General features: G+C 45.5%; 1 non-coding gene across 1 annotated transcript; it reads right to left on the bottom strand.

Moving 5' to 3' along the window:
* Positions 1 to 8549: 8549 nt before the first annotated feature.
* On the bottom strand, positions 8550 to 8631 carry TRNAS-GCU (transfer RNA serine (anticodon GCU)). The gene has a single exon. It is a non-coding gene; the product is annotated as a tRNA-Ser (tRNA).
* Positions 8632 to 26590: the final 17959 nt, after the last annotated feature.

Raw genomic sequence — 26590 nt, 5'->3', positions numbered from 1 at the left:
GAAATATGAACAAAAATACAAATGTATTCTATTTCATACTTATAAACATAAATAATGCATAAATAACTTACACATTTACTAAAATAGCATAGTCTTTAAAGTGTTCTTGATAAGAGAAACCACTCCACATACACAATTTAATCTTTTTTCTTTTATTTCAATTTGCAAGGTGATTTAATACACAGTGATCAGCAAACATACATTTGTGTCCAGTCTCTCTGGTTGGAACTCCACATATGTTGTGCAAATGATCCTCTACCTAAACAGCCATTTGTACTGCTAGACGTTCCCTAAATACAGATGTTTCTGTCCAGATGGCTCTAAATGCTGGCTATTGTTCAGGGGATAATGTCTCCAGCGATACTCATAGGTTGTCCCTGAGAAATGTTCATTAGATTATGATTTCCTTCTGGAGATGAAGTCTCTAATACATATCATCCGAATTGCAGACACGTGGCCGTTTCTCTCCAATACGTTCTACAAAATAAAGAAAACATTTTCTTGACTCAAAATACCTCATAAGCTGGTCGAACAATTGTTTTACAATTCCCAAATGGCGAGACTAAAGTGTCTCCTACGTAGAGGAGATATGTTCCTGGTGTTTTAAAACTGCAAGGACAACATCAATTCTAAATGTAGATGAAGTTAATCAAAACTCTCATTGTTATATATATGGCAGAAGATAAAACATTGGCTTCAGTGACCCATATCTTGATAAAATTGTCAAGGTTGTATCAAAAACATCTACCTCATTTATATTCCAATAGACAGTTCCAACAACACTATGTAATACAACCCACCCTGTAAATGAATGCAGAAGACACACTCATTCAAAGAAGGAAAAGGGATGCACTCTGAATACTGACAGGAGGGTAGTTGCTATGATTAAAAACCACACGAATTTAAGGTTTTTTGGATTCAGCACAAAGGGAGCAAAGGGTCTTCAAATGTCTCCAGGGGCCTTCTTTGTAGGACCAGGGGGACAGAACCACAATTCACCTTGTGCTCTAGGTGTTCTTGGTGCTCGACAGGGTGGAGTTGGCTTCAGGAGGCTTTGCAGGCTTCTGTGACAGAGTTCAAGATGGAAGTCAGCTGCGGGTATCAGGCGGCAAGGTGGTTCAGCGGGTGAAGCTGGTCGCGCGGCTGCAGGCTGGCCTAAACAGCGGCTCAGGGTCAGGAATCGTTGTCTCAGTGCTGATCGGCGGTTCTGTAGCACTGGTAGAGACATCTTGGATGTCTTTAAGTGAGGGTGGCTTGATAAAAGTCAGTGTTGCCATCGGTTTCAGATTGTGGAACTTGACTGGCTCGAAAATGTCCTTTAATGCAGCCGACGGTAGATGCTCCTTGAGGCACTTCTCCCAGCTTCTTCAATGGACTTCTGTTGGCCTTTAAGTTGGACGGCCCACAACTGTGGAGTGTATTGCAGGCAGCTGCCTTGGTTGTAGGGTCAGAGACCTTCCGGCACTTCCTATCTAGGAAGCTTGCCGCAGGGCCTGCTGTGTGCTGGCAGGGCACCGGTCCTGGAGCGGGTGCAGGGTCCTCTGGGTTGTGTATCTCTCTCTGATCCCTGGGGGATGTTTAGGGGAGTGATCATGCTTCCCTTTTGGATATCCTGGCCTTACTTCACTCACGGAAGATGTAGGCAGACTGTACCTTTAGCCAGGGTCCAAGGTTGAGTTCTTCTTTCTGCTTCTGGTGAAGGATTCAGATGATCTGCTTAAAGAGGGGCTCCATCCAGCCCTCCATTCAAGGCAAGTGGGCCACAGTGATTGGTGAAGGCTAAGCCTACCTTAATTAACTAATTCTGGGTTCCCTACCAACAATATCCTATATGCATGTCATAACCAGAGTGCTTTGCAACAGGAAAGCTAAAGGGGTGAAAACAGAAACAAGGTGTGGGTTGATCTGTATTGAGTTGGCAATTCATTCTGGGGTCAGCAAAGTAAGTTCAAAATTAATTTTAATGTTATCATTCACTAATAGTACAGTTCAATTGTCTAATGAATTCAACCATAGAAAACTCAATTTATCATGACCAAGATTTATTCAGATTCTGGTGGCAATGCCTGCTTGCAGCCCGGTAGTACTCCCCTACCAGTATGTGTTCACAGTGGATCATCTATTGCAACTTTCTGCATGTAATGTACAGTTGACCTCTGTGGGCTTCCGGTATGTTGTGGTCTCTATTTTGTTCTGGACTATGTATATATGTAAATCAGGAAAGTCAATACTACTGTCACTATATTGACCTGTCAGTGCAATACCAAAGGTGTTATCATTCAGATAGTGTTCAAAGCTCTGTTTGGTACCATGCCAAATAATGATGATATCATCGATGTAGCGGTTCAAGATGATAATGCTACCAATATAGTCTCTGTTGTTCAGAGCATGTGTATGTTCATGCTGTGCCATGAACAAGTTGCATGAAGGTGCAAACCTAGCCGCTATAGCTACACCTTTAGTTTGTACATAGTAAGAGTCATCAAAGAGAAAAACATTGTTCAAAAGTGTGAAGTTTAAAAAGGCTATCAACATCTCAAAGTGTTTATAATGGGATGCAGAGGAGTCTCGATAGGTTTAATCTATGGCTTGGATAGTTAGTTTGTGTTCAATTGTACTTCTGAAAGGAACTGGACTACTTGAGTTCTGTCCCTAATGTAAGATGGTAGTCTCTCAACATGTACTTTAATGGAATTATCAATGTATTGTGACAAGCCTTCGGTTGCCCAGCTACCTCACCCATAATAGGGCAAACCTCTGGCAGTATTTCGAATGGTTTGTGTGTCTTTTACAAGACGTATATTGTTGGCATCACTGGTTCGGTCACATTAAGAGTTTGTCCTCATCTGCGAGGTGCCCTAGTGCATGCCATCTGTGGAACATCATTTGTAACTCTTGGATAATTATCTTGGTAGGAATGTTTGCTATTTTTATTATAGGATCACAGATTCTCTAGGTGTTTCTTGGCCATCTTCATGTAGCCCTGTGTGTCCATTAGCACAACATTCCCACCCTTGTCTACTTCCTTGTTAACTAGACGCTTGTCCCTGGCCAGATTAATCAGGACTAGTTGTTCATTCCTGCTTAGGTTGTTCCTCATTTTGTTTCTTATCTTGTTTTTCTTGTCTAAGTGCTGATAGACTTCATTCATAACTGCATTGTGAAATGTGTCAATAAAATTCTCGTTTGTCAACTGCGGGGTGAATTTAGATTTGGGCTTAAGTTCTTGTAATTGCAAGTTGCTGGCACTCGCCCCGAACTCTGTGTATAGATCCTCCTCACTGATGTCACTTTCTCATTCTACAGACTTCAAGAGGCTTATGTTTTCCATATCTTCCATAATTAGATTAATCAATGGTTCTTGTCTTGGTGGCGGTACATATGTCTTCACTCGTGTTGCAAAGAATTTTTTCAATTTAAGTTTTCTGACAAATTTGAAAACATCAATTTGAAAATGTATAAGATTGTTAGGTTACAACTCTTAGGCAGGTCGAGGGGTGCTAGGAGTTTGTGAACCCAGAACTCATGGACGGCCTAACTCCTTCCCTTCCCAAAAGGAACTAAGGTCCAGACAAAAAGCAGGTTCAAACTGCGGTTTATTACAGCCCAAAAACTAACAGGGATCAGTACAAGGATAAAGCTCCTTGAACATCACAAAGATCTCTGGCTCACAGGCCAATTGTTAGGCAAATCCATGTCACACCTAAGTCACATCCTGGACCCTTCTCCAGCAAACCTATCGAGCAAGTGGAATGGGTGTTGAGTGGTAGTTCCCCTATAGCAGTCCCTATATTGTTTAGTTGACTGGCTCTCCCATGTCAGGTGTCAGGCCTGGACCATCCCCGAAAACTTCTACGTCTACAATGTTGCACTATTCAGATCTGATGATTGGTCTATGACCATGCCTACCCACCCCAAGGGTCCTGAGCTGTGATTGGTTAGAGCTTCTGCCCCCAGGCCTGGAACCCAAGTTGGTGCTCAGCTCGAAGTGTACCTGTTCAAGGTAATAAGAGCAACTTTGTGTCTGCATTGTTATTGTGTGTGACCACCATGGACTATGCGAGTGCTCGTTCTCATCATGCTATGCTAATCTTCTTGCTGTATCACTTTGTTGCAAGCTATTGTCTGGCCCGTGAGACCCTTCTGCTTCCCAGCTGCTAGTTTCGGTTCATCCTCAGCTTGGCCAGTCACGTGTCCAGAGGCCGTGTTTCTGCACTATGCTGCTCTGAATTAGTCAGAGTTTGTGTGGATTATTCGTATTGTCTTTGGCTGGGGTTACTCTAGATCAGGGAAAGGAATGTTGCTTGCTTTGATGGCCTTGCTGGTGGCCCAATCCCACTCAGTTGCTTTCTCCTGTTTGTTCTGAATTTTAGCTCTGTAAGCTTTTACTGAGAAGGTTGTGGCCTACTGTAATTTCGTAAGCCATGGCATGGCTTCTACTGTTTCATGATTTCCATAGTGTCCATAGGTAAGTGGTTTATGGTCCTGTCAGGTCCCTCAGGTGTCCCTACAATTCCATTGGATTAGTTGTATCTAAGTATCTGCAATCTATACAGGATCTCTTGCCTCCTTGCGGTTTCACTGTTGCTGCAGCAAGCTAATGACAAAATAATAAAAGTGAAGACAGCATATATGTGTCTCTGTCCTCTAACTCATAGAACTGCACGCATGTTTTCTTTGTGTATTTTGGATGCGTGATTGTGTCCCGATGTGCGGATGGCACGTGTGCTTCATGTCTAACGGTATGTTGTGGTGTCTCTAACGACTTTGAGCACATCTTCTTGGCACTTTAGTCAAGGCTATCAATTGAAGTGTCTCTGACGACGTCTGGTGACTCCTCATCCACTCTAGGCAGTGTCGGTGCTGGTACTGGGCTGTCGGGTTGACAGAGTTGGTACCTTTCTGCGTATTTGTCAAGCAGGGGAGCAGTGGGGGTTGGTGCAAGCTCGTACGAATGGCCATATTGTTGTCGGTTCTTCATCTTCTTCGAGTGTTTTGCTGGTGGGGGAGCAGGCCCACTTGTCGACTACGTCGCGATAAAACACTTCTACTTCTATCAATCCCCATATCTTTGTTATCCCCCCAAGATGTCCATAATAGTTCACATGATCGTCGAATGACCAGTACATCTAGGTGCACCCTCCTTTAGGCTTGCACCAAACCTACTTCCCTTCATACTTCATACTTCCTTGGGTTATCTGGATTGTCTACTTCTGTTCCTGCCAGAATTAGGTCACATGTTATCTTCTCCGTTAGTCTGTCACCCATTGCTCCTCCTATGTTCACATCCATCAGAATTTGCATCCCTATTGTATCTTCAGCTGTTTTCTTGCACCTTCCAATACAAATCTTGATCCCACACACAGTTACTGCTCCTAGTGCCAGTGCTCCAACTATCACCTTCAGTCTGTCTGCCAGCCATGATAGCATCCATGACCACAGATACACTAGCCAGCTCTGGTCCTTCCCTGTTCCACGTGCTTCGTCCTCCATCCTCGCATGCATCTGGGCCAATTGTGAAACTGCATCTTAGAGAGTTCTGTTATCTTCGTCATTGGAGATGCAATGAGACACATTTGATCCTCATTACCGGCACTATTCAAGGGGGTCAGAATGCTAAAAGACTCTACATGTGGACCTGACAGTGACCCCATTACCCCAACACTCACGCCGAGTGGGGTTCCAACTGCAGGCAAAAGTGTCAAAAGAACTCCAATTCCTACTGGACAATGACATAATTGAAAGATCAGTGGGCCAATGCCATGTGTGTCTCCGCTTGTAGTGGTTCCAAAAGTAAATGGCCAACTGTGGCTCTGTGTGGGCATGCGCATACCAAACACGGCGATACAGAGGGAAAGGTATCCTGGCCTCAATATTGAGGATATGATCATTCACTTGAATCAAGCGGTACGCTTCTCAAAACTTGACCTCAATCAAGGTTACCACCAGATGGTAATACATCCGGACTCGAGACCAATCACGACATTTCCGTCTCACAAGGGACTCTTTCGCTTTAAGCTGCGGAAATAATCAAAGAAACAATCCGCTGACTGATCTCATCAGTAATACCAAGCTTTTAATTACAGTGTCGATATCCTGGTGTTCGTAAAACCCAAGACCAACATGATGCAATACTACAACAAGCATGTCGGATTCTGCAGTCAGCAGGACTCACCCTGAATGAGGATAAATGCGAGATCAACAAGCCCAGCCTGATGTTTTTCGGGCACATCTTCTCAGATGTGGGGATGTTGTCAGACCTGGACAAGATAGAAGCCATCATGACCCTGGATCCGCCCATGGGCGTCTCTGAGCTGAGATCATTCCTGGGCATGGCAGGATACTATGTAAGTTATCTCCCTAGCGATGCCACACTCACCGATCCATTGAGGTCTCTAAACAAGAAGGACATACCATTCATGAGGACGACCGAGTGCGAGAGCGTGTTCCAAGCCATGAAAACAGAGCTAGCAAACAGCCGCAGGTTGGCCTACTTCGAACCCACATGGGAAATGGAGATCACGGTGGACGCCAGCCCGGTAGGCTTGGGAGACATTCTAGCCAAAAATGCATCCATACATCGTCCCGAATGGCGCATTGTTGCCTACGCCAGCCGTGCCATGTCACCCACGGACAGGGCATACTCTCAAGCTGAGAGGGAAAGCCTTGCAGCGGTGTGGGCATGTGAAAACGTCCACCACTTTATCATTGCCCGCAAATTCACCCTCGTCACGGACCATCAGGCACTGCTGTCGCTATTTGGGAATCCCAAGACGAAGATGCCCCTATTCCAAGGTTACGACTTCAGGAAGTTTGCAGCATATGTGGGATTCACCGACCAGAAAATCAACCCACACTGGCCACGAGCGAACAGAATAGTAGAGCGATTTATGGCCAACATCGTGAAGACCCGCCAGAAAGCAAGGATAATCCCGATGCCATTTCGACAAGCCCTATACCAAATGCTATGAATCTACCGGACCACCCCACACAAGGCCACAGGGAAGACCGCAACTGAAATAATGATTTGATACAAGCCCCAAACAAGGCTGCTACAGTTTAAAGACTACACAGAAGACCAGGATGCCAAAATCAGGGAGCGAGATGCAGAGCCAAAGAGAATGGCAAAGAGGTGGTCCAACCAATGGAAAGGAGCAAGAGTCCACAATGCCAGTGGGAGAACTAGTACTGGTACGGCAGAAGCAACAGAGGAAAATAGACACCAGATATTACCCTGAACCCTTTCAAGTGGTGGAAGCAATAGGGTCCATGATCAGGGCTGCAAGAGATGGGCAAACCATAACCAGAAATGTCTCCTTCTTCTGCAAGCTGCACGCAACGGAGAAAGAGGATGAGGAGTGGGAGCCAGCCGAGGAGTAAGAAGAAAAAGTCAGGCGATCAGACGAATTACAGGAGAAACCAGATGAGGAGGAACCTGAGAGAGGAAGGCACTTTTCCCTGCACTTGCGCGATTTGAATGACACCTGGTCTAGTAAGATCGTTGTCTGTCCTCCCTTGCCTCGTCGCGCCTTGAAACACTTGTGTATAGGCGCGTTATAAATGCCATATCATATCATATCATTATATCATATCAAGGAGAGACTTGCGAGTCCCCGGGGAGACCACACCAAACAGTTTGGAGGCCATCGAGACTCATCAAACAGATATAATCAGTGAAGCGCCATGATAAGTGGGGTGGGGAGATGTTGTGAAGGGAAAAGGACACTAGCCCTAATAGAAGGGAGACACTGGGAAGGGAGGGCACGTGGGATGACGGAGGAAGGGGCGGGACAAGAAAATGAATTTTCAGTTTTGAGTTGGAGATTAATATAGGAAGGTTAATGTTACATCAGCTCCATGTTTCAATAGCACCAAAACATAGTGGGTGGGAGGTGAGCAAACAGCTCATTCTCGCAGCAGTCATTAAGTGTCTGGTTGTAGACATAGAGAGGGGAGTTAACTGCGTGTAACATTGAAGCTGCACCACAGTAGTCTTGTTAGAAAGTATTAAAAAGTTAGATGCCCCCACACAAGTAAGTTTGAGGCCCCCTTGAAGTTAGCCCCTCTCTCAACATGTGATATTCACCTCACAGCCTATCCCCACCAGCCCCTCCCCCAGCTCCCCAGAGTTTGAGCCTAGTTGCACTGATGGGAACGGCCCGGTATTCAAAACTGTGCAGAAAACTAAACAGAGTAAAAAGTTGCACCAAAAACCACTACCCGACTCTTTCATTCCTGCGTGATAGGGTAGCAAAAAGAGAAAACGCGTACAATCAGTAGAGACTGGGACTTGGTCCATTTTAAGAAGCTAGGGCATCCACATATGTCCACAAGGGCCTTGGTGTCAGAGACCGTACTTATTATGCAACTTTGGTCGGATAAGACACGAACTAGGGACTCGCGGTTTGAAGAACAATCTATGTTTAAATAAAAGAACACAATATAATTTAAAACTAGGATTCGCTGTCTTCACAATGAGAGGGGAGGTTCCTTCTTTGGGTTATTCACTGTACCTATTTTTTCAAATAAAGTAAAGAAGAAAAAGCAAACGACGAGGATGGGATTCGAACCCACGCGTGCAGAGCACAATGGATTAGCAGTCCATCGCCTTAACCACTCGGCCACCTCGTCTGATGAACACAAATATTCGAGCCAGGTAATTCTAAGTCACCAACGTATCTAGAAAACTGTGAAAACTTTCTATAATACTGAGCTAACAATGGTGATGGAAAGTGTCATTCTTGGAATACCTTCAGGATAGGATTATATTAAAATCAGATGACTGCAAGGATCTTGTGACACAACGTTCATGCAAAAAGAAAAAGTCCTTTCAGTTTTTTCTGTTTACTTAATCACCAGGCAAATACTGCAGAATGAATACTAGTATGCAGGATACCAGTTGTTAATAGGCAATAGCAAATGCAACTATATTAAAAAGGTGTATGAAACACCCAATTATTAATCTGGAGTCAAAAAACCAACTAAACAATGCAATGCAGCATCAAATGCACTGGTTCATTCCCTGGAATTCATAATTCTTATCAATTCATTTTATTAAATCAGACTATATAACCCTATTTTACCTTCTGAGTTTTCCAAAACAAATTATATGACTCCAACCCTCTGAAATGGATAATTTATTGTACTCCTAGGTTATACTTACATCTACTGGGGAAAAGTAGTATTGTCAATTAACATCTTTTCATTGTCTTTTAGGGGAGGAATCAGTCAAAGTCCTGGCGGGATGGCACTTTTTAGACCCTGTGACACGGAAACCCAGCCAGCCCTCGCCCCCAACTTAAGGCACTTTTGATTGATTAATTGGCCTTTATTAGCTCACATCCTTTTTCAAGACGCCTGCCTAAGTAAATGCAGAAGGAATAGGCCAAATAGTTCAGTGAGTTAAATGTGTTCCCTTTCCTTATTTTCATCTTGATGTCTCACACAATTAATTATTTTGAAAAGATGTTATGTTATGTTTGTTGCAACACATACTATATCATCCACAATACCCCAGGCGAGGTGAGTTCAATTTAACCCCCATGCTCCCAGCCAGCCATCTAGAATATTTGTCAGTGCTTTTAAAAGCACGTAGTGCGAGGATGCAGCTTCCTCCTTCCCCTCCCATGCCTTCCCCGTTTCCTGGTCCTGTAATCCCGCCTCCCCGTGGCCCTGATTGGCCTTCCCACCTCCATGCAGACACAGGCCAGCAACCGGCGTGCACCGAGACACCAGTGCCATTATCCACAATACCCCAGGCGAGGTGAGTTTAATTTAAAGGATAGTTCCGGGACTTTTTTTTTATTGTCCCTACGGTTCGGCCATGTGTTTTTAAGCATAACTCGGTAGATCGTAGAAAACTTTCCTATGGACCTTACCCGACTTTTCGTCCATTAACGCACTCGAAATCAGCCGCCATTTTCTGATAATCCTATCATTTCCCCCCATCGCCCTGGCTCACCTGCTTTTGCGGCACTAAATCAAATCCCCCGCCCCTGAAACAGACTTTATCAAAACATTCATATTCCCCGCCTCTATCCGTGACGTGACTGAGCTGCGTAGGCAAACGCGCCCAGGCGTCTTCTACGCGACTCCACACAGAACCAGGAAATCAACACAGATGAGCTCACACAACACAGCGCGCCACAATTGGGAATATGAAACTGTACTTTTAAATTAAACCGCAAGATTGTAAATTTGGTAAAGTACATTTATTTGACATCAAACGTTTTGAGAATATTCAGCGATTTGCATTTTTATTTGCTCACGTTCCAAAAAGTTCGTTTTGAGGCACGCGATGTTCCTTTGCTGTACACAGGGTCTTAGATCATCGCACAATACAGCGCCACAATTCGGAATATGAAACTGTGGTTTAATAGCAAACGGCAAGATTGTACATTTGGCAAAGTACATTTATTTGACATCAAATGTTTTGAGAATATTCAGCGATTTGCATTTTTATTTGCTCTCGATCCAAAATAGTTCGTTTTGAGGCAAGCGATGTTCGTGTGCAGTATGCAGGGTGTTGGTTTACGATAAAATAAGCTCTTCGGTCGCACTGATAATCGCATGGGTGTTCCAACAACGAGGCACTAGGCCACCACAACGGTCTGTATGTTGCATCTAGCCGTTAGTACCGCGTAAGGGCATACTTGTACTTGGCGATCGTCCCATAAAATGGTCAGGGTGGTAACGTTGTTCACGCGGAGAAGCAACTGGCGGTTAAAAAACCCATCCGCCGGTGGCTGGTACTCGTGACACATGCAATAATGGATGATGTACCTGTTTGAAAAACATAAAAAATGAAATTAGTCTCACCATCAGATCTTTATTAAAATTATTCATTTTATATATTAGGTCGGGAAATTATTTCATAGCTAGGACAGTGCAACTGGGTATTATACGTCAAGGGGGGGCTGTAGGATACTGAGACAGTCCCCCAGTGCAGGGGTTGACAGGGAGGCAGTGCAGGTGGAGAGTGGAAGGGCCCAGGACCGAGGTCGCAGACAGTGGACCAGTTGTAGCAGGGGAGAGGGAGAGAGAAAGCAGAAGCAAAGAGGAAGGTTTTGAGGTGCTTCCGTAAAAGGAGATGGTTCTCCTCAAGATAGTGCGCGGTACAAAACAATATGCCACATAGAACGAACAAGTACAACTTAACCCGTCTTTAAAGCTACTGTATAGTAATTAAATTGCGGTATAAACTCATCTAAAGAGTTACTTACATTATATTTGCATTTTCCATTGTGTCTGTGCGTAGGGCAGCCCCGAAATACCACTCCTTCTATGCCGACGTTATTTCTTCTAATGAACGAACATTAAATGGCTTTCGTTTCTGAAATTATATTAATTATCGTTTCTTACGTTATTGCCCCACACCCCCAAAAAGAAGTCTTTCGGGATGGTCCCGGCCTGTCAAGGACAAATAACAATAGAACCTTATACTGAGTCGTGGGCCATTCCGGCACCCGAGCAAAAAATCAAAGCAGCTGACCTTCACTTTGAACGAGCACACATTCCTAGTTAGCTACATTCAGTGTAAGGCCATCTCACAGGACTTGAAATTTACACTCCATCTTTGCATTTTGTCTGCGTGCTTTGCAGCCCCAGAGAACCATAAATACGGAGACATTCTATATTTTTTGAAAAATGATTTATATTACTGTTTGGTTTAATTTAATGCGCAAATGAACAAGGTTGGATAGACACATTGCATGTACACTGAGCAATCACTTTTATTTACACATTACATAGATACACATATTCAATGGGCCTGCGGCATGAGGAGACTCGAGAGAACAGACAATCAAATTACAATCATTTAAACTGTGATGTGTATTTCTCAATGAGCTCTTCTTTAGGTGGACATGGAACAGAGGCAATGTTGGGTGGCAATGCAGTTGTCCCCTGCACAGGTTCGTTCACAACTCCATTTATGTGCCTATCTAGGACGTCAACAATAAGTCTCTCAATAAACTCATATTGCATATCCTCAAACACTGGTTTGATCACCCATTGTTTACTTCTTTTAGTGAAGGCCTTATTGTAGCGAAGCGTCCCTAAAGTTCCGGTCGTCCTACTTTGTTGACGGCCAACATTATGGTTATGTGCCAAGACCGCTAGAAGAGTCCGATTTATCATGCCCTCCATGCCAAAATGCAATCGTTTTTGGCCTGTACTTTAGGCACATATTGTGGAACACCTCCAAATCTCCTGTGTGGCAGAATTCCGTGAGTCCCCTCAAATCTCTTGTTATAGTTTTATCAAATACAATCTTTTCAATGGCTTTGTGAGTGGGTGATGAAGGAATCAACCACTTCTTCTTCCGTGCCTCCTCTGTGGACAAATGGCCATGTTCACAATTGTGGAAATGTTGGTTTGTGTTCCAACGGTGAACGTTGGTACAGTGTAGCATTACTGACCGCCATTTTTCCAGTAGAATTTTCAACGACCCTCCACATGTTTTTGAGCTCCACCAAAGATGGTTGCTGATTGACTTGGACCACTGTGAAATACCTTGCATATCTTTTTTTTTACCAGCAGCCGACATTTTTTTATTGATTGTTTTTGCAAGATGCCAAACGTCAAATTGGTGATTTATATTTTTGTACTCTTCTCTCATTGTCTTGGCAATTGAAACGTGTCTGTCCGTGGCTATCAGGTCGATCACCATTCCCCGCGATTGTAGTTCTTGCAATGATGCTACAAAGCCAACTTTCTCCATGGCCACTGAGGATGTACTTTGTGACACCTGCACGACCACCGAACTCACAATTTTCTTACTTTCCATGTCCTGAAAGTGGTAGGTGCAGTACTTGGCTGAAAATCCTGGGCTGTCGCACTGTCCATCACCGGCTAGCCTGAACCGTTTGCCCGCAAATGTACTATCAATAGACATTTTTTCCATTCTCCAAGCTTCGCTAATGGCGGGAAATAGATAATCGGTTTGGTATTTGTAGAACTGAGTTTTCGCAATGAAATGGATTCCCACAAACTGAAAGAAAGACTCTAACTTTTTAAAACTTGAACCACTAAAAAGTGCAGCCGCTGCACAAAGTAGATTGCCTGCTGGCAGTTGCCCCAGCATGGGTTGTGCAGACCATGAGAAAGGATGATATTTTGTACAGGTGGCATGTATTTTAAGGTTAGTGCCTCGAATTGCACGAGTCACATTAATCAATGGCTCCCCACATACTTCCCCACCAACCGAATGCCCACATTTCATCCGAATAATAATATCAATCAAACAACTATCGAATACAATGAATTTGGCCTCTTTCCTTATACTGTCACTCTGCATCCCAGCTGGTTCGGCCTGTAACGTTGAGGACATGTCACTCACATGAAAGGTAGAATCTCTGATATCGTCTTCCGCTATGTTCAGTGATATTGATGGTGTTTCATTGTCGTCCACTTCATTCTCTTCCATTGCAACATCTGTTCCTTCTCCGGCGATGGGTGAATAAGACAATTTCTTCAACTTTCTCGCGGTCTTAGTTTTTGCGGGTGTGGATTCTGTGAATTGATCTCCGACTGCATCCGAACTACCAGGAGGACATTCACTATCAATGGCTGGATGTGGTATAGCTCCGTTGTCAATCACTTCATATTCTTCCCATTGGCACGATGCATCTCCAGTCTCAAGTCCCTGCCAAAAGGTTTGACAAGCAACAGCTCTCGTTCGCTTCACTGTCTGTGTAGATCTAGTTCGTACACCCACTCGCAACCAGAGGACAGATTGGAAAAGGGATGTTCAGTTTAAACACAACTTACAGTATTGAACTATTAACAGTGAAAAACAACATAATATAGTGACCAGGACACTAACCTTCTTTTGCTTTCTTTTCTTTGAAACTTTCTTGCCTCGAACTTCAACATCAGGACGCTGTTGCTCCGACTCGTGTGTGCATGTCTCCACTTCCTCTTGCGCTGCAACGACTATATTTTCATGATAAGCACATCCATCACGCACTGACGCTCCATCGACTCCCTGAAACATAGAACTTTCATTAGTATGTATAATAATATCGAAAACACAAAATGTACTTGGGGACCAATACCCACGTACATCTCAATAGCAAAACACGAATGAACGCTTTGTGTAGAACATTCAAACGACAATTATTCACGCATAGTTGATCTAGTTAGATGGAACTGTCAAGATCCATACCTCGGGCTCCTCATAGACTTCCATTGATTATATTATTGAAGATGATGCTTCAGTAACTCCCTGAAACACAGTAATTGCATTAGTATGGTTTTCTATTTTGATAAAAAGAACAGAAACTTTGTGCAGGCGTCAACGGCTCATCTAAATAGACCTGCACAAATGATCAGTTGTCTAAAATAAATAATGGATATCTAAATATGATTCGATTTGCTCGATCGTTGGAAGTGTCACCACCCAGAGATCTGCATCAACTACTTGGGGTGATGTTCTTGTAGAAGAAGCTCCGTCATCTCCCTGAAACATAGTACTTGCGTTAATAAAGAAGGAAGTATAGCGGATGTTATCACGTCATATGATTTCGCTTGATCGAACTGTCAGTATCCATACCTCGAAATGCATAAGAACATCAAGGGACGATGTAACTGCGGTGCACACTTCTGCAAGCTGTTGCGCCAACCCGTAACTGCATGCTCCCCCTTCTTCTTGGACTAATGCTCCATCGACTCCCTGAAACATAGGACTTTCATTAGTAATGAACACAATATTGAAAAAAGAAGACACATAGGAGGGCGTCGACAGAAGGACATATCAATGGCTAAAAACGAAAGAAACATTGTGTGTAACAATCACGCTACAAGAATGCAAGATCTGATGATCTCCATCGATGGAACTGTCCGGAAACGTACCTCGAGCATCTGAGTGACATCAACGGTAGTCGTCAATACGTTGGACTCCTCAGCATCTCCCTGAAAGACAGTACTTGCATTATTTTGGATAACAATAATTATAACTGAAAAGAAAGACTAGAGGACGAGTACAAGGGTGTACCATTAGGTAAAATAATTACACGATAAATTAAAACTATTGATTTACATGCCTAAAACAAGTCAGTGGCAGAATAGCCAAGTAAAATTACCCGATAGGCGCTTGAAGTGGCTGATGACTGCAATAACGACACGGATGGAGAATCTTCCGCCTTCATATTGAGTGGATACATGAATGGGGAAATTATTGTTAGCTAATGCTACACACTACCGCAAGGCCGAGAGATAAATACGTAAACTTGACTCACCAGTGGAGGGATGTGGACGAATAGAGTGGGAATAGCGGTTGAGAGCAATTTTCGCCTCGCTCGCAGTGTGTTCTTCTTTATTAGCAATGATGTGGAGTACATGTCAGAGGTAAAGTGCCTGCTGCAGATGCGGTATCGATCACCCCTCTTGTCCGCAAAGACTTCTAGGACTCTACTTTCAAGCTCAGACGGTGGATATCCGCAATATCGGACCCATTCTCTTATCTGATCTATTGTCTTAGGGAAAACATGCATTATAGTACCTTCAGATTCATTATGGGTCTTCGAAGGGCAACCGCCAATGGAACAGGCAGGCATTGTGGAAAGTTCTGAAAAGTAAAGATCAACAATTCTCTATGAATACCAATGTAAACTCAGAACATGTGACTAGTTCCTTGCATGTACTGTCTTGAACGAAAAGAAATTGGACGCAAAATGATTATGGTACATGGCCTTACCTTCACGAACAAACAGTTAGATGCAGGGATCAGAGTAGTTTTTTGTCGTAGAACAGGGAGCAGTACACAGGTTGCAAACTGAGGAGTTTCCTCGAAGTGGTCACGGAAGTTCACAGAGACGAAGAGCAGATAACCAGCACCTTCACGGGTTGACTAGCAAAGCGCAAAGAAGTGCTCATTAGAAATATGAAGTGGGTTATAAAGAATTCGAAACAGGGGTGTGTTTGTGAATGAATGACGTGTATATGTCGTGGCATTATGCGGTTTGCAGGGGGCCGTCCAGCGTGAGGGGGGATGCTTGGCAGGAGACACGGGGTCTTGAGGTAGACATGGGAACAACAACCCAGGCTCTATAGACCACTTTGAAGTGTACATGGTCTTTGGCACCTCTTGGCCTTTATCGCTGCCTGACAGCTCCACTTGCCAGCACAAGTACCCCGGTGCGAGCTGCCTTTGATAGGGCGGGGGGTGGATTGGGGCGGTGGTCGTGCAGACAAGATACCGGAAGACTCGTGAATGGAGACACACTTATGTGGATTGCAGGGGGCCGTCCAGCGTGAGGGGGGATGCTTGGCAGGAGACACGGGGTCTGGAGGTAGACATGGGAACAACAACCCATGCTCTATAGACCACTTTGAAGTGTACATGGTCTTTGGCACCTCTTGGCCTTTATCGCTCCCTGACTGCTCCACTTGGCAGCGCAAGTACCCCGGTGCGAACTGCCTTTGATAGGGTGGGGGGTGGTGTGTGGATTAGGGCGCGGGTCGTGCAGACAAGACTCGTTTGCCGCAGGGCCTCACCAAGGAGAGGCCATCTAACTGCATGTAAGAGGCAGGCTGAAGGATCTAGTACATGGAAGGCAGGGGGGTGAGTTTATAAATACCTCAGCCTCCCAGGAGAATATATGGGTGCTGTTCACCCTGGAGACCCTGGATGCCTAGGCAGTTAGTCAGCAGCAGGCTGGCCTGTGGTGGCAAGGCGGCACGGGCCAGAGGGGGTCATCTCTGTACCCGGTGCCCAAAAGGATGATTTATTATGATCAACCATATTGATTATTTACCTATAACCATGTTTTGTATCAATAAAATCCAACGGCCTTCCTTTTATTGCCAACGCTTGAACAAAGTGGTGTTGTAAGTATTTTTGCGGGAGGAGGCAAGGCCGGGAGGCTTGATGCCAACCCGCAAAATAAAATATGGATTGAAGGTGGGCGGCCAGCGTGAGGGAGGATGCTGGCCGGAGACATGTGGTGTGACAAGACAAGGCACAGGAGGACTATTCAATGGAGACACACTAGATTCATTTAAAAAATCAAAACAACCATTGTTAAAATATATGTTGGGTTTTATTTTAGATCTTAATTTCAATTGAACATAAATAATAAACATTACACATTGTAAAGTTCCGGTTGCAGCACATCCAGGGAAAATCCGCGGTATTGTCCACTGTCGCTGGGGAAATGTTGTCTAATGGCAAGTACCGCACAGGCAGGTATTACTCTCCGAACGCGGTGTCCGAGCCTCCCGTGAAGCCACCAAGTGAAGCAACGATAGGCCACCAGCCTGTACCACCTGTGAAAATGAAAGATACAAACTGTATTAAAATGACAAAACTTTCTTATCACTGTCGATTCAGGTAAACAATGTCATTCTGCTTTGAAAAAAATTCTATCTAGAAAATGCACAATATGGAACCAATTTACATGCATTCGAATGATATGTAGATGTAATTTTATATGTGGGAGACGACCATGACATAGTAGTGGCATCACTGACATCAAAACCAGAGTATACTTACTCGTTACTCGGATTACGCGGACGAACAGTGCCGCGAAGTTCGTGCATAAGCACCATCATCATCCTCAACACGGTCCGTGAGAGGCAGGCTTCCCTGAACTCTGGCAGATCGGTGATGCATTGCGGACTTGGCTCGCCTTCCGAAATGTAGGCCAAGCACCCGGAATTTTCACGGCAGCAGCAGTTCTCCTCCTCAGTTGGCATTAGCTCGCACCGATTGCACGTGCACCAGGTGGAGACGCCGTCCATGCGACATGGTCCAGGCTCTTCATCCGTTGACTGGTCCTCCCAACTGCCGTCCGAATCCCCATCGTTTTCGCGTGCTTGCCTTTCCAGTAGTTCTTCCTCGGTGTACTCGGGCTCGTACATATACGGCATTATTGTAGCCATTGTGTGGTAAAGAAAGTAAAATAATTTACAGAGATGGTACAGGTGTTCACAAGGCCTAGAAGCGGCAAAGGTAGCTGACCAGAGCACAGAAATGAGTCACAGAATACTCAAAGTAACACACAGAGAGTAATGGAATCGAAAATCTGCTGCTGTGTGTTGTGAAACGGTGTGTTTATACTTATTGAGGAAAGAGACGTCCTGCCATTTCCATGGCGACACTTCATTAGCTGAGGCGCAGCGATTGTTGACACGAAACGTGCTTTGGCGTTGGGAAATGGGCGGTACGCGTCTGCTGATGTCAGGCTCAGGGGCGGGGGATTTGATTTAGTGCCGCAAAAGCAGGTGAGCCAGGGCGATGGGGGGAAATGATAGGATTATCAGAAAATGGCGGCTGATTTCGAGTGCGTTAATGGACGAAAAGTCGGGTAAGGTCCATAGGAAAGTTTTCTACGATCTACCGAGTTATGCTTAAAAACACATGGCCGAACCGTAGGGACAATAAAAAAAAAATCCCGGAACTATCCTTTAACCCCCATGCTCCCAGCCAGCCATCTAGAATATTTGTCAGTGCTTTTAAAAGCACGTAGTGCGAGGATGCAGCTCCCTCCCTCCCTCCCTCCCATGCCTTCCCCGTTTCCTGGTCCTGTAATCCCCCCTCCCCGTGGCCCTGATTGGCCTTCCTACCTCCATGCAGACACCGGCGTGCACCGAGATACCAGCGCCATTATCCACAATACCCCAGGCGAGGTGAGTTCAATTTAGCCCACATGCTCCCAGCCAGCCATCTAGAATATTTGTCAGTGCTTTAAAAGCACGTAGTGCGAGGATGCAGATTCCTCCCTCCCTCACTCCCTCCCTCCCTCCCATGCCTTCCCCGTTTCCTGGTCCTGTAATCCTGCCTCCCCGTAGCCCTGATTGGTCCATCCTTGTTCATATATGAACCCCCCAGGGCAGCCCTCTGCCCGGCAGCCCCTTCGGCTAAGGACCCCAAGGCAAAGGGCGGCTCCTACACCAAGATGTGTCTGCAGGTGTCAGCAGGGGAAGCAAAAGAAGCCAGCAGTGAACAGACACCAACAAAACTGTAAGTGTGGCATGGGTGGGGTGTAGAGCAATCACTCTACTCCAGAAAGCCCTCGCCACTCTACCTTAACTCTCCATAATGTAGACTGCCATAAAATTACAACATGCATACTTATAGAGATTTGTGACCACCAGCCTAAATCCATTCTTGGCTGCACTGTAAATGTTGCATTGCATTACGCACTAACATACTAGCCAATGTTAACTATTGCCACACCTAAAGAGAACAATCAAGATTAGCTTGTGTCGTATCCAGATAGAAATGTGAATGTTAGCATGTGCCACGCTTAGATTGAATTCTTGACCTTAGCTTGCGTCGTATCTAGACAGGATTATGAATGTTAGCATGTGCCACACTTAGATTGAATTCTTGACCATAGCTTGTGTTGTATCTAGACAGGATTATGAGTGTTAGCATGTGCCACACTTAGATGGAATTCTTGACCCTAGCTTGCGTCGTATCCAGATAGAAATGTGAATGTTAGCATGTGCCACACTTAGATGGAATTCTTGACCCTAGCTTGCGTCGTATCCAGATAGAAATGTGAATGTTAGCATGTGCCACACTTAGATTGAATTCTTGACCATAGCTTGTGTTGTATCTAGACAGGATTATGAGTGTTAGCATGTGCCACACTTAGATGGAATTCTTGACCCTAGCATGTGTCGTATCTAGACAGGATTATGAATGTTAGCATGTGCCTGTCATATATCGCCCTTGGAAAGTATGGAGCAGATGGGCGATATGGAAGAAGGACTAGACTCCGAGTAACTGCAAGGTGCGGTCTAGTCTTTCTGTTGTACTGCCTACAAGTACCGGAAAAAGGAGAACACCTGTGCGTTGCAACTTTCTTGCTGCCGACGTGAGTACACCTCGCTTGTGCTCTGCCTCCAGTGGTTACTCTGTGTTTCCTGTGCCTTCCTTACCTGTTACTCTGCCCGTGTCTTTCCGTTACCGCTGTTCGCGGTTTCCTACTCCCGTATGTTCCGCTTTCCTGTCTGTTATCTGCTTCCGCTGCTTTACGCGCTCTGCGCTGCCTTCTAATACTCACACCTGCTTCAGCGTCTTATTTGCCATCGGACGCCTTTTTGCTGGGAACTCTTCGTTGTCCAAGTTCTTTGGAGTACTGTACTGTTTGTGCTGTTCCGCACTGGACCATAATACCTATTCACAAAGAACACTTACCAGTGCATGCTGGTTATTGAAGTACGGACACACGCCAAAAACTTCCTGGCAGCTACAGCTACACAATCTTCCAGGGTTTTTCGGCAAGGCTTTTCCCTGGTTTGGGGTGGGCTCCCCGGAGTTCCCCGCTGCCGGGTTAATTGCTTATAGGCAAGGTGGCCTCCGGGGGAGCTCGCTCCTATTTCGTCAAACAGAAGAATAAGATCGTCAAGACAACGACAAAGACAGCCTGGAGGGAAAAGCCGGAAAGTTCATCAGACGAATCCGTAAAGAACCCCACAGAATCATCAGGTGAGGAGTGGGCTAGTGGGAAGGAAAGTGTGAGTGACAAACCTACAGATTCTGAGAGTGCCACACTTTGATGGAATTCTTGACCTTAGCTTGCGTCACATCTAGATAGTAATGCGAATGTTAGAACACTTAAATGAAACTGTGAATGATGACAACTGCAACACCTGAATGGAATCATGATCACTAGCCTACCTCACATCTAGACAGAATATTAAAAATTAGCAACTGCCATACCCCGATGGATTAGTGAAGGATAGCAAGCATCACACCCAGGCATAATTACACGGACAGCGATGCCAACTAACCAATCCACTAACAATTTCTTCCCTCTGCATACACCTCTCAAACTCTAACCAAACACAACCACAAGCCTAAAACGAAGCAATCCGCACAAACTTCACTACACTGCAACAACAAAACAAACCACACATAGACTTGCACAACAGCACACGACGACTACTGACCGTAAAACACCCCAAGCCCAGCCAACGGACCCACCGGGTTGAGGCTGCCAACAGCACATCACTGCTATCTTGCACTTTTCCAGCTCATTCCTACTAACCTACCCCTTCCCTTCCTCTTTCAGAGCTGCCAGAGCGCCAGGGGACCACTCCGGTGGTGATAGTGTGCGGTACAAATCTCCTTTAACATTAACATACTAATTGGTGTATGCTGCAAATCGTCTCTCTTACGTCTGTGGTGTAAGCTTTTAACTAGGAATTCAGTCGATGCAAGAGCCATATAAGGAGATGGAATTTTCAGGATGCCTTTGAAGGACAGGTTTAATCATATACAAATGGCAATTATTGTGCTGGTGTTTAACGTTCAACATGGTTTAGCTTTCTTTTTTATCAATAAAATATTTCTAGCGCAAACATTAGTTTTGAAATACATATTTATTTTGTCAAAATAACTCATGGTTTCAATCTAGGCTATAGCAACTGCATTGCTAACCATTTCAATCCATGTGCAACACCACATTACATTACCTCCGTGTCCACTCTTCCTCGTCCCAGTACTTACCTCATGAGACCCCTGCCTCTGACACAGGACCTTGTTCTATTTCTTTTATTTTGTATAACTCCTCCCCTAAACCATGGCATCCAGTTAAATTTTTCCTGCCTCCGTACTAGGCCTGATAACGTTTCAGATAGTGCTGGAGGGGTGGGGGGGCAGTAAGGGGATGGGTGAGCGACAGACGAGGTTGCTATCATACTAGGTCCAGGGACAATTCTGATAAGAGTAAGTGCGTAGAAGAAAGTAAGGGGAGGAAGGGAGGAGATAGGAAAAGGGAGAGGGGAGGAGAGAACAGAGAGTAAGCAGTCAAAAAGAGTGGAGAAGCAAGAGGGGAGAGCAAATACAACTGCAGAAGTCAGTAGTAACACATAATGTTGCAAGCCAGGCTACAAGATGAAGATGGGAAAAGCATGATTCAGGGTCACCATGAGTACAAGATGCAAAGGAGGTCCAGCATGAGAGTTGAGAAGAGTGATGCACCATGAATCAATGAAGTCCATAAAAGTAAAATCCAGCATTGGCCACAAGACGGTGATGGCGAAACCAGAATGTAGCAGGACAGACCACTGTGTGCGGGAAGGGGGGGCACAAGGGAACAACACAGGGGGACCAGAGAGGGTGGGGATGGCCGGTGGGGACAGAGGGTGTAAACACATGTTGGTGCATGCTTACCTGCTGTTTTAGCAGGGGTTTGGGTCCTGGGTCCTCCTAGTCCGAACAGGTCCAAACAGGAACTGCCCTTTTCTTTGACTGCCTTTCACTTTGGACACCCGGGGAAGAGACGCCGTTGATCTAAGAGTTAAGAGCAGGAAGTAAGAGGCAGGGCTAAGAAGGTGGATGGTGCTTAGGCAATGTGACCTAGATCCACTTGCACCTGCTCCCCAGCTGCAAAGGAAAAGAGGCTGGAGTGCTCCTTAAGTTGGGAAAAGAGCGGCAAGCAGGAAGGCACCAGGTGGGCGGGCCTTGCTAAGTGGTGAAAAAGAGCGGCAACCAGGAAGGCACCGGGTGGGCGGGCATAGGTCATGTGACTTAGATCCACTTACACCTGCTCCCTAGCTGCTAAGGAAAAGAGGCTGCAGGGCTCCTTAAGCAGGGAAAGGAGTGGCAAGCAGAAAGGCACCAGGTGGGCAGGGCTTGCTAAGTGGTGAAAAAGAGCGGCAACCAGGAAGACCTAGATCCACTTACACCTGCTCCCCAGCTGCAAAGGAAAAGAGGCTGGAGGGCTAGGGTGACCAGATTTTCAAGACAAAAAACCGGGACGGCCAACAACATAAAAGAGGGACTACCCCACTGCAGCCCACCAATTACCGCGCCTCCCCCAACACGCCCCCACAACCACCCCTCAACCATATTTCCAGCAATTCTCCTTTCTATAAACTGTATATAATCTCATTTGTGCAGTTTTGTCTGTGAATCGTGGCATGTTAATTCAAAAGGAGCGTTTGCTATCGCTGATATTACATGGCTTGCTGTACAGTAATTTCCAAACCAGTCTCTATGGCACAGTCAGTAAGTGTTCTGAATTGTACCTGAGATGGTGGGGGTTCGAGCCAAACCTCCAACTTCAAAATTCTGAAAGTGTTGTGAAAAAGAATTACGGTGTTACTTACTGTAACCCCCCAAACATGCAAACCCCGGACGGGTTTCAAAAATGAAAAAACTCCCTGGACGGAGGGTGATTTCCCTGGACTATCCCAGGAAAACCGGGACACCTGGTCACCCTATGGAGTGCTCCTTAAGTAGGGAAAAGAGGGGAAAGCAGGAAGGCACCAGGAGGGCAGGGCTTAGGCCAGGTGACCTAGATCCACTTACGCCTGCTCCCCAGCTGCCTATTTCTATTTACCAGGAAGCAAAGTTTAGCAGATGTTTCTATCTAGAATTCCAGTTGCTGAGAGCATCCAGGGACTTGTTATCCCCTTCTCTGTGAGAAGGCCATGATAGTGCTGTGACTATTTAAGAGTTGATGACAACTTTGTATGAAGTAAAGAGTTGTGTTAAGTATGTGAGTGAACCAAGTAGGGGTCACCAAATAAAATCTTAAGGTGTGACCCTTGCCGACGGTACGAGGACATTAAAGAAGAGCTACCATTGGGGGATGCATTAATGCTATGCAGCCAATCATACAGATCATGCATGAGGGCCCTCCAGGTATGATAATAATAAAGAGGAAGATGAGTGAGGTGTATTGCTGGCCAAGTATGGATGTGTGTGTAGAGCGGAAGGTAAGGGATTGTGGGCCATGCGTACATTGAGCTAAAATGCAGAATATCACAAAACTACCCTTTACTCCATTACGTGTATCCCAAGGTCCTTGGTGACATCTAGCGAATGAAATATTCGGAGCATGTATTACTCTACGGAGATCAAGCAAGGTCATTATTGTGATGATAGACCATTTTAGCAAATGGTTAGAGACCAAGTCACCGCAAAGAGAATCACAGATTATTTAGAGATAATAGTTAGGAGAGACAGTGACTTCTGACGTTATCCTACGCGACAATGCACCACAGTCTGTTTTCGTACCACCCGAAGATCAACGGTATGCTGAAACTACTTTAAATATGTATGGGCCAGAATACGCAGTTAGCCACTGCAATTACACTAGGGTAGAAGAGTATTACTTTCACCCCCTCATCGGCAGGCAGACATGGGCGGCGAGGGCCTGCCAGTCTGAGCCTAGGTAGGCCCGAGCGAATCTATGGCCACGGCGAGGGCCGTTCCTGCGAAACTACCTGTTGCCTCTGCACATACAAATAAAAAAGAAGATGGTGCCACCCGGGGAAGGACCTCGGGTGGCTGGGTACAGCAGGCGAAGAATGTGTATTCTCGCCCACTGATTCAGCCACCTGATTGGCTGAGCGCCCTTCCCCGGGTGCAAATACATTCAAAGAAATTTGGTGCAGTCTTAAAAACAGCCAATAATAACAAAATCTCCATATCCCCCTTCAAGCATATGTGAGACAGAGAAGTAAATTCCGAGCTGGCCCTATCTAGGGTTAACAATAGGGTGAAGGGAACAGAAGGGAAGCTGGGAGAGATGAGAAACACAATCAGAGACACCTAATAAACAAAAAAAGGATTTAATGACTCCAGGATGTGTGATAACGTTTTCACAAATGCCCTATGATAACCGGAGGAACGTCTTCCGAACCAAGAGCTGGACTCTAAGGCAAAATACTGCAAGCAACAGCACCCCAACGACAACACACCTCTTCAATTCCTCTCTGGGACTCTAACCCTAACCCCACCACTGCCTGTCTTCCCCTGCTTCTCCCCTCTCTTCATCAGCCAATTCAAATCTCTTCTCTCCAAATGGAAGACCACGGGACTCCCCACCCCTATGATCCCCATCCAGGAAAATTATTTAAATCCCTGTGGCCTGAAATCTCTGATCACAACGTGAACTTGGTGACTCACTCCCTTCCTTTTGGTCTGTTTCCTGCCCCCATGAAGAAAGCAATTACCATTCCCCTACTAAAGAAACCCAACATAGACTGTTACATTCGTTCGTCCTGCTCCCCCCAAGACTAGCGCAAATCCAGCTCCCTCACACGGTCTCAGGCATTCCAGGCACTCAGCACTCGGCACTCAGACACAAATAATACGCAAAGCCAGAAGTGGGGTGTAAAAGAGCTGTAATCTTAACACACACACCAGGCTCTGGAGGGCTGCATCGACTCTCCCCCCTCCCAGGCCTGGCTCATACTTACGTACAATGCAAAAGAACAGGGAGAGAGAAAACATATTTTGTAACTTCAGATTGTCTTTACAAGGCAATTTCTTATCAACCTTGCCTTGGGACCTGAGCCAGCAGCTTCCAAACTGTGTAGTTCTTAAAGAGGAAGGGCTATGGATGCCCATCTCTGAGGCCTGCCTGCGGCGGCATTCCCCAGTAGCTGCTGTTTTCTGCGACATCTGCTTTCATGGCTGTTAGATGTTTAGGCCAGTCCTTATAAAAAAAACATTATCAAACTAAGACATCTTATTTATATCTTTACTAATTTAAAGCCATTCACTGTACTGTATTGCATAAACACCTATTAGCATCAGCCAGAATCTAGGGTGCATCTAAAACAGTAAAAACCGGCATAACTACATGTCCCGCCCATTCTAGCTCTGAGCATCCCTGTCACTCTCACATTCAGCAACACCCCCTTCATGTGTCTGTCATGTTTGTTTGCACTGTCCAAGTCAAAGTCAATCTCTTCCTTACTTTCCAGTATATAGTACCCCTCCAGCACCTCCCAGTACCTCGGTGCACCCGCAGTCAGTGTCAGCAGCAACATGTCAGTGCTTGTCATATTTTTCCCAAGTAGCATCTTGCATGGTGAATACCTGGTCGCTGAAAACTCTCTCAGCAGTCCATGGAGAACAAATGACAGCCAGTCTTTCCACTGTGTGTCTTTCACGTCCATCTGTTTGAAATGCTACTTCTTTGGCACCTCTTTCTGTTTTTAATTCCATTGAGCCACACAAATGTCCATGTGTTCCTGCCAGTCTTATTTTGCCATGGGCCACCAGGCTCTCTCTGTCGGGCACTGAAATGCATTGTCTTGCCCTTTCTCTGCATTGAGATTCTGAATCATTAGTTCATCCTCCGCTTTCCAAATGGCCAGGAGGCGCTCACATTTCTTTTGATCCTGCTTCTTGCTCTTCTGTAGGAAAATCTCCACCACTTCAAGTTGTGGGCCCTCAATCACATGACACTCCTTATCGTCTATGGATGCTATGAGCTGTGGCTGTGGGTCATTGGCAGGTGTCACAGGCCACTCTCGCTCAGATACAGTCATCTTCTTTCTTCCTAGAGCCAGCACCACTGATTGTGCTTCACCATGCTGTGCTCTTTCCCCCCAAAACACTATGAAGTCACACTGACACTGACCACCAACTTCATATGTGGGCCTCTGTCATGGAGGTCATCCTCTGTCATGGAGGTGTCCTGGAGGGGTTTGTCCACTGTCATGGAAGTCATCCTCTGTTATGGAGGTGTCCTGGAGGGGTTTGTCCTCTGTCATGGATGTAATCCTCTTTCATGGAGGTGGCCCGCAGGGGGTCATCTTCAGTCATGGATGTCATCCTCTGTCATAGATGGAGGTCATCCCCTGCCATGGAGGTAATCCTCTGTTATGGAGG

The sequence above is a fragment of the Ambystoma mexicanum genome, chromosome 1p (assembly GCF_040938575.1).
Source record: "Ambystoma mexicanum isolate Mex_15411 chromosome 1p, UKY_AmexF1_1, whole genome shotgun sequence".
In the NCBI taxonomy this organism is placed as follows: domain Eukaryota; kingdom Metazoa; phylum Chordata; class Amphibia; order Caudata; family Ambystomatidae; genus Ambystoma; species Ambystoma mexicanum.
The sequence above is the reverse complement of the archived record's forward strand: the minus strand, read 5'-3'. Positions and strand labels throughout refer to the sequence as shown.